At 49.0% G+C, this 13,634-nt stretch overlaps 1 protein-coding gene, 1 long non-coding RNA gene and 1 other non-coding gene across 13 annotated transcripts in view; 1 reads left to right on the forward strand and 2 right to left on the reverse strand.

The window, feature by feature from the left end:
- MEGF11 (multiple EGF like domains 11) overlaps nt 1-13,634 on the forward strand; it is a 366,564-nt gene that overhangs the window by 312,395 nt on the left and 40,535 nt on the right. The window lies entirely within an intron of this gene.
- Nucleotides 2,571-13,634, reverse strand: part of LOC136793835 (uncharacterized) — a 51,157-nt gene continuing 40,093 nt past the window's right edge. Inside the window, exon 3 of the long non-coding RNA XR_010839781.1 lies at nt 2,571-4,997. This is a non-coding gene — a long non-coding RNA (uncharacterized lncRNA). The remainder of the gene's footprint in view (nt 4,998-13,634) is intronic.
- LOC131753890 (U6 spliceosomal RNA) lies at nt 8,761-8,864 on the reverse strand. The gene has a single exon (XR_009334958.1). It is a non-coding gene; the product is annotated as a U6 spliceosomal RNA (small nuclear RNA).

Below are 13,634 nucleotides of genomic sequence, written 5' to 3' on the forward strand. Positions count from 1 at the left end.
TTCCCCCACCACATGGCTACCATGTGAATATCTTGCTCGGGACACTTTGAAATGAATAAAAGTTTGGGGAAGAGCAATGAATGCCTTTAGCAGAAGTTTCCAGAACTGACCTTTATAGGAAGGAAATTCATGGCATTTCTGAAGGGCCTTGCCAGCAGGGTGGGAGCTTAAATCTACCCAGTGGCTTCTCTGCACTTCAGATAAACAGGCAGCTGCAGTGGGACTGGAGCAACTGTCCCCCAGAATCATCTCCAGGTTCTTTGGGCAAATGGTATGAGTTTCTACCTTACACAATTCTATATAGTGGTGTTAGCCAGAGACTCTAGAGCCAGATTCCCTGCCTTCATGTACCAGCTTTGCTGCTTATTAGTTGTGTGACCTCGGGCAAGATATAACCTTCCTGTGCCTCTGTTTTCTCATACGTGAAAGGGTAATAATAATAAAGTCCAATGAATGATTGGGCTGATTAAATTAATTCATACATATAAAATAACTAGAATACCTGGTATATTAGTTATCATTCAACAAGTGTTAGCTATTATTATCATTATTGTTGGGGATGCTGCCACTGCTATTGCTGCTGTTGTTACTTACCCAAGGGGTCCCCCAGCTGAAGAGGCTGACTGGTCCAGGCCCGAGTCCCCTGTTTGGGGGTACAGGTGGAAATAGGGGCGAGGGGAAGAGAGCAGAGTTGGTTGAAACTTCCTCCTGGCTGGGAGCTGCAGGGTTCCCAAGGGCTCCAGGGTTCCCAAGAGCAGCCACAGAATGAAGAATAGACTTTCTCATCACAGTGGGGAGAAGGCCAGTTTCTCAGCCCATCCACATTCCTCTGCTGACCAGCTTTCCTTCCTTAAGGCCTCACCTACGTGGCCAGCCTGATGAAGCCTCCTCCACTGCTCTAAAACTAATTGTTGCCACCTTGGCACCTGGAGTGAACAGCATGTGAGGTCACTGCCAGAGCTACAAAGACTTGATTTCCCAGACCTCGTCCCTGCATTGAGCTTGTGTGGCTGGGAGATAGGGGGCCCTCTGGTCGTTCCTCAGCACAGATGCTCCCTTTCAGCTCCGGCTATAAGGGGGTCGGGGAGTGTGGGAGGCGGGGGAGGGGGGCCGGGTGTCCCCTCCCGTGGGGTTCAGGGTCTGTATTTCTCCCCGGATGACAGAATTTCTATTACCTTAACGGGCTCATCTATTTATGCTGCAATTTTTTGCAGCCCTGTCTGACGTTATTGAACCTTGCATACTGGTGAGGGAAACGGGAATTCCATCACCCAAATGAACAAACTAGTTTACCCATTTTTCTCCCTGCTGTCGGTAGGTCACAGGCAAACCTTAGTTGCTCAGGCCAGTGAAGGTGGGAGGGGGATGAGAGTTACAAAAATCCATAGCAGTGGAGCAGTGACTGAATTTTCCTCCAAGGTTTCCTATGTCCTTTGAAGACGTCACCCTCCCCCAGCACACACACACACCCCCACCAGCTGGGTAAAGCGCATGTCTGCCTCTTGTGTGGCTCTTGAGCTGAAACTAGGGAGAGAGGGCAGCTGCGGGGCCAGAAGAGAATGTGGACTGAAAATTAGAGCCAGCTGACGTATATACTGTGTGTGCACTTCCTGTCCTAATTGTTTCGTTCTTCGTCACACTGAGGTCAGACTGTTAGCCCCATGCCTAGAAAACCAGCTTCTCATCCCCTGACCACCCCAGCATTGACTAGCTTCCTAATTATTATAGTAAAAGATTTTCCTGGATGCTATGCTGGGATTGAGGAATTCACTCTCTAGCTGCCATGCCCGTGTGAGCAGAGGCACACGGGTAGTACAAAATAGCAGAAATGATCCAAAAATATACACACACATACATAGTCCAGGACTCAAATCCCAGCTCCGTCATCATCTGCTGAATGGCCTTGGCCCAGTTACTTACGCTTCTCAAGCCTTAGCTTTTCATCTATCAAACGGGAAATAATAGCACTACATTCTAGTGTTATTCTTTGGATTGAATTAGATAAAATGTGCACAGTGCTTAGGAAAAAGCCTGGCATGTACTGAATGTTCAATAAATGATTGTCAAGGTTTCTTGTGTTTACTGGAGGTAAAGGTCATGGACTTTGGGGTCAGACAGGCCTGGATTGGAATCCCAAGTCTTCCGCTCTGTAGCTGTGTGATCTTAGGCAACGTACTCAGCCTCTTTGAGCCTTAGTTTCCCATCTGTTAAATGGGTTAATAATGCCTGCCCTTCCTGGTCTGTGTGAGCACAAAATGAGAATTACCCTTTACAGTGGCAGAGTTGGAAGAACGCTCAGTGCTTCCCTGGTGCACCCTCTCATTTTGCAAAGGAGGCAACCAAGGTCCAGACAGGAAAAGTGACTTAGGTCGCACAGCAAGTCATTGGCAGAACCGGGACGTGAAGTGAGTGACCTAGCTCCCAGTCAGATGCTTTTTCCACCTTCACCTCCATCTCATGAGTTCACTGTCCCCACAGCAGACACCTACTGATTTTTCCCAGGGCAGAGAGGGATAGGGGTGTCACCAGAGTGTCAAATCGTGTTGGCAATTAATCCACAGAGCCAAATAGGGAAAATTGGTTTTATGTCACAAAGGCTGAGTCCAGACTTCCCCCTCTGGGACTCCATGGTTTGTAGCTTTATTAGGGAAACTTGTGGCTCTTCTGTTCTAAAAAATAAACAGTCCCCCCGTCACACAACCCTCTCCCGGCCGTGCTCCTTGCGTCTTTATCACTGCCCTCATTACTGGGGTCCGGAGCTGGGGCTTGGGTCTCCGGCCTGGTCCCTTCAGCTCTCTCCATACAGCAGAAGAAGCTCTCGGGGCAGGTCTGAGGTGTCCATGCTTTAAACACTCCCAGTTTTCCTTTTGTCCAAGTCTCTGGCGATGATGGGGTTTCTTCCCTTTCCAACTCCCAGTCCTGGCCACCCCGCAGACTCTACAGCGTGGGGCGGGGCCCATGAGTCAGAGGAGCTTCCCTGAAAGGTCTGGAGGAAGTGGATGGACTAGTGAGGGTGACAGTGGCCCACGTTTGGAGCACTGAGGAACCGTGGCGGGCCCTAGGCCAGGCTCTCTGTTTTTCATACGTTATTTTACTTAATCCTCGCAGCAACCCTGTAAGTAGAGGCTGTGAGGACCCCCACTTTGCAGATGAGGAAACTGAGGCTCAGAGAGCTGAAGTAACTTTCCCTAGTTGGTCCGTGGTCACCAGGAGCTGAGCCTATAGCTGTTTGAATCCAGAGCCTACACTTTGAGCCACAAACAAAAGTTGTCTGGAGAGGAGAGGGCTGTGGATCTGTAGTAAATAGCCAGCTTTGACACTCTCTCAGGCCTTTTCCCAGGAGAGCGGACAACCCTAGCTACCTTATTTCTCACTTGGAACCTAGTGACTTCCTGCCCTTTGTCTTCAAGGGGAGGTGGCTGGGACCCTCGGTTTCCCTCCCTTACTGTGGGGCAGCACTTTACAGTTTACCCAGCTAGCTGTCTCACACCTAAGCTTGTTAAGTCCTCACAGCTCTCCTGTGAGGAAAGCAGGGTGAGTATGGTTAGCTGTATCTCACAGATGAGAAAACTGCAGTTCAGAGCAGTTATAAGACCGGACCTACCAGGACCTCGAACTGGGTCTAGAACCCAGGGCTTATGGCTCCAAGGCCAAGCTCACCTCAGGACAGCCGTGCGGGGTAGTCGGTGCTGAGCAGAGGCCAGCCGGGAGTCAGACCTGGGCTCCAACCCTGGATCGGCCGCCTACTCACTGTTTTTACCCACGTCCCTTCACCCCTCTGTGCCTAACTTCAGCTTCTGCAAAATGGGGCACAAACCCTGCTCCCTGTATCCTCGGGCTGGGGTGAAGCTGAGATGAGACACGTTGCTGAGAAGGCTAGAAGTAGTGCCAGGTGTGCGCACCCAGAGGCGTGAGGGAGAGCAGTGTGGTCCAGGCCGCAGACTAACTCGCCCGCCAAGGCTGTGGGTCTGGAGCAAAGGAAGAGCCCACTCCCCACCTGCTACCCCTGCCCTGAAGCTCCAAAGCCCCACCTAGCCTGGCCCCTCCCCAGCCATCTCCCCGCTTAGTCCTTAGCACCAGTAATTCCATCTGCAAGAGTAATTACGGACCCCAGGAGGGGAAGGGACTCCTGACAGAAGATGTCTAGAAAATGTAGAACGTTGCAGAAAAAGGTCATGAATAAATTACTTTAAGGTGGGGCTAATAGGAAGACTAACAATGGGAGTAAATGAAAAAAAACAATCTCAAAAGTTCTCTCCAGGGCTTCCCTGGTGGCGCAGTGGTTGAGAGTCCGCCTGCTGATGCAGGGGACGCGGGTTCGTGCCCCAGTCCAGGAAGATCCCACATGCCGCGGAGCGGCTGAGCCCGTGAGCCATGGCCGCTGAGCCTGCACGTCCAGAGCCTGTGCTCCACAACGGGAGAGGCCACAGCAGTGAGAGCCCCACGTACCGCAAAAAAAAAAAAGTTCTCCCCAAAAACACTAAGAAGTAATTGTTCTCCCCTCTCCTAAAAGTTCTGAGGAGTGCTAACTCCCTGAGACAGGCCCAGGGGAGCGGGTCCCAGGTGCTGCAGCCTTCAGCACAGGTGGCCCCGGTGAGCAGGGTGTAGGGAATCCAAAGGAAAGAGTGAAAGCAGAGCGGGCTGGACCCTGCAGCCAGGTGGGCACTGGTGCTGAACTCAGCAGGCAAGAGGGAGTCACTGCAGTCCTGAGCAGGGCCGTGACGGAACGCTGCCTCACTTGACCTCCACACCCTGTGTGGGGAGACGGTGACGTGACAGTTTAGGGACCCAGCATGCAGCAGGTGTTCAGCAGATGCTGGTTCCCATCTCTCCCCATGGTTCAGTGGAGGCTGTTGGCAGAGGGGGAAGAGCATGAGGTTTGAGGCAGGAAACCTGAGTTTGAATCTCAGCTCTGCTGCTCGCCAACGGGGTGACGTGCTCACCCGCAGGATCGCCTCTTGCGCTTCACTGTGCTCACCTTGCACGTGGAGATCCTCCTAGGATGGTATAAGGATGAAACAGGGTAAGCACTACCAAACTGGCACAGAGTGCGTAAATCTTACATTTCTTTTCTTCCATCTGCAGTGGGCTTGGGCTCAAATTCGGCCACAGGTAATCATCAAAATGCCTAAAGCATTTATAGCAATTCCTCTGGGCCAGACACTGTTCTAAGAACATTACATGTAATAATTTATTTAATCGTCACCCCTACCCTTGGAAGAAAGTACTATTATAATCCCCGTTTTTGGAGATAGGGAAACGGAGACACAGAGAGGTTAATAACTTGCACAAAGTTTGTTAATTCTACCCCAATAATGCTGAAAAGGAAGAAGTCGCCCAAGGTCCCAGAAGTGTCAGAGTCAGAACCTGAACCCAGCAGTCAAGTTCCAGAGCCCACTGGTTTGATGCAGCCTTCTGCCACTGACCTGCCCCTTCTGTGGGCAAAACCCAGTGATCTTCGCTGCCCCCCACCAAAATGAAACCTTAAGCATGGCCACAGGGGTGCTCCAACCGTGAGAGCTGAATTAGGAAGTGGTGTCAAACTATAGGGCAACCAGGCATCTGTCTGGGAGCTGAGGGAAAGTGTCAGTTTCCCAGGTGGTGGTGTGGATAGAGCACCCAGTCATCACCATGACACCCATCTGTATCACGGTTCTTCCACTACAAAATGCTCTCACATCCATCACCTCAGGTGTCCCCACAGCCCTCTGAGGTTAGATGTCGCCATTGCCGTTTTACACACAAGGACACAGTCATGGCAAGGTTACACAACTCTGAGCATCTCAGCCTTCCCCTCTCTCAAACCAGAGGCTGAGCCCCTCCCCAAGCAAATGCTGCCAGGACAAACCCCTCCTGCCCCATCTCCCTCTGAGGGCTTGCTCCCCTCTTTTCCCCCAGGCCTGAAACCCCAGACAGGCTCTGACCCAGGCCTTCAGCCACCTCATCCCTTCCTGCTGGGAGGTCTGAACTGAGCTGCCTTCAAACCTGCCTCACAAGACCTCAGGTTCTTAAATGGAGAGCACATCACAGGCCCGTATTATGTATAGTGATGCATTCTATGAGAACTTGTCTGAGACACCTCCGGGTCCAGAGGAAACCAGCTTTAAAAGACTTGAGTAATTTATAGAGTTGGGGGATGGGAAGGATGGACAGTGTGGACAGTAGAGGCGGCCTTTCCCACCTCCATTTCTTTTTTTTTTTTTTTTTTTAACTTATTTTTGGCTGCATTGGGTCTTCATTGCTGCGCGAGGGCTTTCTCTAGTTGAGGTGAATGGGGGCTACTCTTCATTGCGGTGCATGGGCTTCTCATTGCAGTGGCTTCTCTTGTTGCGGAGCACGAGCTCTAGGCACATGGGCTTCAGTAGTTGCAGCACCTGGGCTCAGCAGTTGCAGTTCATGGGCTCTAGAGCGCAGGCTCAGTAGTTGTGGCGCACGGGCTTAGCCACTCTGTGGCATGTGGGATCTTCCCGGACCAGGGATCGAACCCATGTCCCCTGCACTGGCAGGTGGATTCTTAACCACTGTGCTACCAGGGAAGTCCCCTTCCTCCATTTCTTTTTGTTCCCCAGTAAAAGCCTCTCGGGTTTCAACTTCTGGCCTTTCTTTGCATTCATTCTATAACTTTTTTTTTAATGATTCCACAATCGATAAGCCACTGGATTTGCCTGAGTCTGGACTCTCAAACTCTCTCAAACAGAAAAGAGTGGCCCAGATGCCTGCCTTCAGGGGAAGGGGTTCCTAAAATAGGCTGAAACAGAGTAACTTGCCTGCTCTCGGGGACCTGCCTTTGTCTTTTTAATTTTATTGAAGTATAGTTGATTTACAATGTTGTATTAATTTCTGCTGTACAGCAAAATGAGACACTTATACATATATATACTCCTTTTCATATTCTTTTCCATTATGGTTTATCACAGAATATTGAATTTAGTTCCCTGTGCTTTACAGTAGGACCTTGTTGTTTATCCATCCTATATATACTAGTTTGCATCTGCGAATCCCAAACTCCCAATCCATCCCTCCTCCACTCCACTCCCCCTTGGCAACCACAAGTCTGTTCTTTATGTCTATGAGTCTGTTTGTTTCATAGATAAGTTCATTTGTGTCATATTTTAGATTCCACTTGTAAGTGATATCATATGGTATTTGTTTTTCTCTTTCTGACTTACTTTGCTTAGTATGATAATCTCTAGGTCTATCCATGTTGCTGCAAATGGCATTATTTCATTCTTTTTAATGGCTGAGTGATATTCCATTGTATACCACATCTTCTTTATCCATTCATTTGTTGATGGACATTTAGGTTGTTTCCATGTCTTGACTATTGTAAATAGTGCTTCTATGAACATAGGGATACATGTATCTTTTCAAATTATAGTTTTGTCTGGGTATATGACCAGGAGTGGAACTGCTGGGTCATATGGCAACTCTTTAATTTTTTGAGGAACTTCCATACTGTTTTCCATAGTGGCTACACCAATTTACATTCCCACCAACAGTGTAAGAGGGTTCCCTTTTCTCCACACCCTCTCCAACATTTATTATTTGTAGACTTTTAAATCATGGCCATTCTGACCAGTGTGGGGTGGTACCTCATTGTAGTTTTGATTTGCATTTCTCTAATAATTAGCAATGATGATCATCTTTTCATGTGCCTATTGGCCATCTTTGGAGAAATGTTTAGTTCTTCTGCCCATTTTTCGACTGGGTTGGTTTTTGTTGTTTTTGTTGTTATTGAATTGTATTAGCTGTTTGTATGTTTTGGAAATTAAGCCCTGTCAGTTGCATCATTTGCAAATATTTTCTCCAAGTCCGTAGGTTGTCTTTTTGTTTTGTTACACTTTCCTTTGTTATGCAAAAGCTTATAAGCTCGATGAGGTCCCATTTGTTTATTTTTGCTTTTATTTCTATTGCTTTGGGAGACTGACCTAAGAAAACATTTGTACAATTTATGTCAGAGAATGTTTTGCCTATGTTCTCTTCTAGGAGTTTTATGATGTCTTGTCTTATATTTAAGTCTTTAAGCCATTTTGAGTTTATTTTTATGTATGGTGTGAGGGTGTGTTCTAATTTCATTGATTTACATGTGGCTGTCCATTGTCCTCATTGTATATTCTTGCCTCCTTTGTCAAAGATTAATTGTCCATAGGTGTATGGGTTTATTTCTGGGCTCTGTATTCTATTCCATTGAGCCATTTGTCTGTTTTTGTGCCAGTACCACACTGTTTTGATTACTGTAGCTTTGTAGTATTGTCCATAGTCTGGGAGGGTTAAGCCTCCTGCTTTGTTTTTTTCCTCAAGATTGCTTTGGCAATTCTGGGTCTTTTATGGTTCCATATAAATTTTAGAATTATTTGTTCTAGTTTTGTAAAAAGTGTAATGGGTATTTTGATAGGTGTCACATTAAATCTGTAGACTGCTTGGGGTAGTGTGGCCATTTTAACAATATTAATTCTTCCAATCCAAGAACATGGGATATCTTTCCATTTCTTTGAATCATCTTCAATTTCCTTTATTAATGTTTTATAGTTCTCAGCATATGTCTTTCACCTCCTAGTGAGGTTTATTCCTAAGTATTTTATTTTTTGATGCGATTTTAAAAGGGATTGTTAGTTTACATTCCCTTCCTGATATTTCATAGTTAGTGTAAAGAAATGCAACCAATTTCTGTATGTTAAACTTGTATCCTGCTACCTCGCTAAATTCGTTTACCAGTTCTAGTAGTTTTTGTGTGGAGTCTTTAGGGCTTTCTATATATAGAAAAATATGGAACACTTCACGAATTTGCATGTCCTCCTTGCAGAGGGGCTATGCTAATCCTCTCTGTATCATTCCAGTTTTAGTATGTGTGCAGCCTGAAGCAAGCTCCTGTCTTTGTCTTTAGGGTAAAGTTTGAAGCCTTCCTGGCTGGGCCAGTCTGACCTTCAGGCTCCTATCCCACTGCTACCCTTCAGCCGTGGTGCTCTGGAAAATCCAAATGGATTGCCTTAGCCTGGAGACACACCCACCCTCCCATGTACAGTGTCTCCTCTTTACCTTTGTTCAGCCCGTCCTTTCCCTGGAATGCCCTTGTTCTCTATCCTCCTGGCCAAATTCTGCCTGTGCATCCATACAGGATCAGCTCAGTTGCCATCTCCTCATAAAGCCTACTTGCTTTCTTCCTATGGGACACAACCTTTCCGTAGGACACTGCACACCACTCTGGTGGCACACTGTGGATGATTCTTTCCTCTCTACTAGACAGAAAGCTGCTGGAGGGCAGGTCTTTCTGATTTGTCCCTTTTCCCCATCCTGCCAGCCTCCTAACCCCAGTCCACTCCCGGGCCTACACAGAGAATGATCAGTAAATCTCACTGAATAAATTCCCAGGTCCTTTAGAAGCGTCCCCTAAGTCATGAATGTGCCACATTTTGCTTGGACTCTAGTAAACACCCCCCATCAGCCCCTGCAGGGCCCTCTGTCCCCCACAATCTGGTTCCCACTTGGGATATTATCACTGTCAACATAGTCAGCCTCTGGCTCTGCAGGCCACCGCCCTCGGCCCACACCTCCCAGCCACCACCCCAGAGGAGCTGGGTTCTGCAGTACACATGCACACACACCCCATATATCCGACCCCACAAAGTGAACCCAGCGTGTCCTTGCCATGCACGCCATGCGCAAAGCCACTGTGGTCAAATCCCCCCTTGAGGCTCTATGACCAGGGTCAGCCCAACGTCTGACATGCAGATGCTAAGCTTACCCCACAGCTGTCACACCACTGACACAGAGCACACTCACACCAAAGTCATACGCTGCATAGACCGTGCATGGGGCAGCAGGCTGGCGGGGGTCGGGGGTGTCCTATAAGCTACCATTCAAACCAAGACACTGGGACAGCAAGACAAAATCCTATCCCTAACCTGCTCTTCCACACAGGCAAAACATTTGTACATCTGGTATACATAGGGCCCACGTGTATTACTCACATGACATACATCAGGAGTGGGTACCAGTCCTTGCACACACACACAGGCTCACCAAAAACAGCCTGCAGAACATCTGGAAGTAGGGAGGCGGCCCACCTGCACCCTTCCCATGCTACAGTCTCATCTTGTGCTGCTGCCCCCTCCATGTTCTACCCTCACACTCCTCTAAATGTTCACGAAGACCCTCCCAGTGTGGGATTTCCCAGCACTTTAGAGACACTGTTCTTTGGCACTTTTTAAAACCACTAGGGAAATCATGAAACCTAATGCAGAGTGACTGAGGCCATATACTGTCAGTGTTTGCCCAGAAAGTCCCGAAGATTCCAGCCCAGGCTTTGCAGGGAAGCCTCGTTCTGTCTGCTAAGGGAGTAGGACCCAGAAGGCCTGCGAGAGATGTCCTGATCCTCTGTGGACAGGATCATCCCCACCTCCCAGGTACTAAGGAGCTGCAAGAGCACTTGACAGGGCTCAATGCTGGGGGAGCAGGAGGAGAGAAGTGAAGCCAGGAGCGGGAAAGTGAAGCTGTCATAGGAAGCTCCTTTCTGTTAACTGAGAGCTGAGGCCGGCCTGTGTGTGCGATGTTGCGAGCGTCCCCAGGCATCATCAGCACCGGCAGTAGCATCATCACCATCACCATCACGGTAACCAGCTTTCTCTCTTTCAGAGGATATACATTATTTGATGGATATTGGCACAATCCCCAGTCTAACACTCGTTCCCACTACCTGTTATTCCATGTTAGCTTTATTCTTTCAAGCCTTAAAGGCCTTTGGACTTCAGGAGCCTCGTAACATAAGATACAAATGCCCCCTAAGAGTTCCCTCCAAAAGCCCTTATTAGCCATTCCCGCCTCCACTGTCAGCATATATTTAACATCAAATGTGTAGAAAAGCACTGACTACAGGGCCTGCTATATATTAGGTGCTCAGGACATTGGGGTCCCTGTCACTACTGCCCTGTCTGCAGTCAAGGCAGCCAGGTCTAGAGGAAAGAGTGGGCTGTGGAGTCAGTTGGCCCCTTTCCCACAGTGTGACTCAGGGCAAGTTGACCCCTCCAGGCTCCCTTTGGCCTCTCTCTAGGATGGTTCTCTCTCTAGATAAGTCATTCCTTCCCCGCAGGGCTGTTAATAAGAACAAAAGGAGACAAGGAACAAAAAGTGCCTGGCACAGGCTAGCACCAAGGGGGCAGTTAAAAATCTGAGTCTCCCTCCTCCTATCTCCAGCACTGGGGATGGGTCCGTCTGTCCTAAGCCAAGGGTCAGCCCTGTCTGTTGGGGTGAAGGGGCGTGGACAACAGTAAGGACCAGAGTCTTGCCCACACCTGCTCCCCCTTCTCCAGGGACTGCCCACTATGCATGTACCCAGCATGCAGGAACATTTCCAGGGATTTTAGACTTGAGAGCCTCCTGATAAGATACAAATACCTCTCAAGAGTGTTCAATAAGCCCTTACTAGCCTGTGATGCCTTCTTGAAGCTCAGGAGAGGCTCTCAGGGGAGGGAATGGTTGGAGAAGAGAAAGGGGCTACAGATGGGACAAGGGCATCAACACAGAGGAGAAAAGAAACTTGGTTTTACCATAGAAGTCTCTAGGAGGACCCCAGCTTGGTTTACCGGCTTAGTTTACCAGCTAAGTGAACAAGGCCTGAACTTGATCCCAAATGTCCTTTTTTGGCCACATTCACTGTGTCTCAGGTCTTCCTGAAATGTCTTGGTATCTGTTTGGGAACTATTAGGAGGTGTCTGTGCTCCTCTAGGGAGACCTCTTGAGGGGTCAAATTTATATAGCATATTTGTGCAAATTAGGAAAAAAACACCCCTTTCTCAAGACATTCTACCGACATCTGCCAAAAAACTGATGTAATATATACACAAGCTGTAGTGACTGCCGTATGAGTGGCACCTCTAGAGTTGTGCAGTGCACAGCCTGCACAACTGTACAGAGCAGCCTCAGGTCACTGACAGCCTACTCATGTTGGACAGACCTAGGGTTTCTAGGCCTAACCTTCAGCCCTTCTCCACCTGTCCTCCAGGGGAGCCAGGCAGAATAAGTCAGCCGCACAGGCCCTGGGCATTACCCCCTTGGCACAGGGAAGCAGGGATGGGGATGGATGTGACAAGTGGCCTCTGTACCTCTCTCCCTCTCATCTCTCTGGCCCTCTGTTCCTCCTGCCTTATGCAGAGTTTCTCTTCCCCAACATGCATCCACTGTCAGTTGCTGCTTTATCAGTGACACTAATTAGGTCCAGTGAGGTGTGCTCTGCATTGGAGAGGCCTCTGTGGCTGGCATTCAGTCCAGGCTGTTCTCTCTTTGCCTTGTGGACCGCGTGTCACTCTTTCTCCCTGGGAAATCACAAATGAGGCTCCACTGCCTGAGCCCTCAGAGCTGGGAGTGGTGGTGACCAAGAAGGGTAGGCAGGGGGACTGTAGCAGCCCAGGGCTGGCACTCTGCTTGGCAAAGAGCAGATGCTTGCCTGACAAGGGGCTCTGTAAACAGTGAAGCACATTCCACATGTGTGCTTCTGGCATTGAAGTGCCATTGGGCACCTAAATCAGCTTGCGTTGGTGGCCCTGAAACTCTAGGAATAGCACGAGAGAAGAGGGGAAGAGGAGCAACCAGAGGACTGGGGAGGCCACTGCAGAACATCTGGAAGTAGGGAGAGGCCTAGCCTGAGCCCTTTCATGCCACAGCCTCATCTTGTGCCTCACCCCGCTCCCGCCACTAGAGGGTAAACTCCATGAGAGTAGGGACAAGCTCTGTTCCACTCACGGAGTATCCCCTGGCCTAGCACAGTGTCAGACACATACTAGTGCTTCAAAAACATTCCCTGAATGACTGAATTAATTCTACCCATAGGCACTGAGTACTGACTGTGGTCGAGGCACCATGCTAGGGCCAGAGCCATAGGGCTGAGGAAAAGAGACCCAGTCCTTACCCTCATGGAACTTACAATCTAGTGAATGAGAGCTGATTTTGTTTTAATTCATCACAGTTGTGAAAAGTGTCACAAAGGAGCGGGGAACAGGGAAATCTGCTCTGGAAGTGGAAGGGCAGGGGAAAGTTAAAGAATATGGGAGCTGAAGCGGACCTTAGGTCACACATAGTCTAGCGTGATGGTTAGTGAGGCCAGGGCCTGTCACGGCACCTGGCCTATGGTAGATGCTCAACAGGCGTTTGTGGATTGAATGGGTGAGCTAATGAAGCCAGGTCACCGTGAGCTAGTACCTTTGCCTCACTTAAACCCATGTACTGTGACCCCAAGTCCAGGGCCCTTTCTTGCCTAAGCCATCCCTACTCCTCCAGCAAGAAGGCATGGGGGCCAGGCTGACTTCCCTGATTGCCTGTCCCAGAGTCCTTTCTGCTGAGTTCCCACGGGCCTGCGGAGCCTGCCCACTACCTCAGCCTGGATCTAGAGAACCCAGTCCACTCCGTTTACACTGCCTTCTACCCACAGAACATATTTAAGGGGACCCTGAGACAAACTTGCACAATTGCCTACCCCTTTTGTGTGAGGGAGGGTCAACCACTTTCCATCCTCCTCTTTCACTCCAAAAAATACTCATTAATCTCCTGCCCATTGCAAGAAAAATGGATGATGAACACAAGGAACCCAGCTGTTGATTAATTTTCCCAAACAGGGCCAAACTACAAAGCAGCATATTGCGGGG

This window comes from Kogia breviceps, chromosome 3, assembly GCF_026419965.1.
Source record: "Kogia breviceps isolate mKogBre1 chromosome 3, mKogBre1 haplotype 1, whole genome shotgun sequence".
Lineage (NCBI taxonomy): Eukaryota > Metazoa > Chordata > Mammalia > Artiodactyla > Physeteridae > Kogia > Kogia breviceps.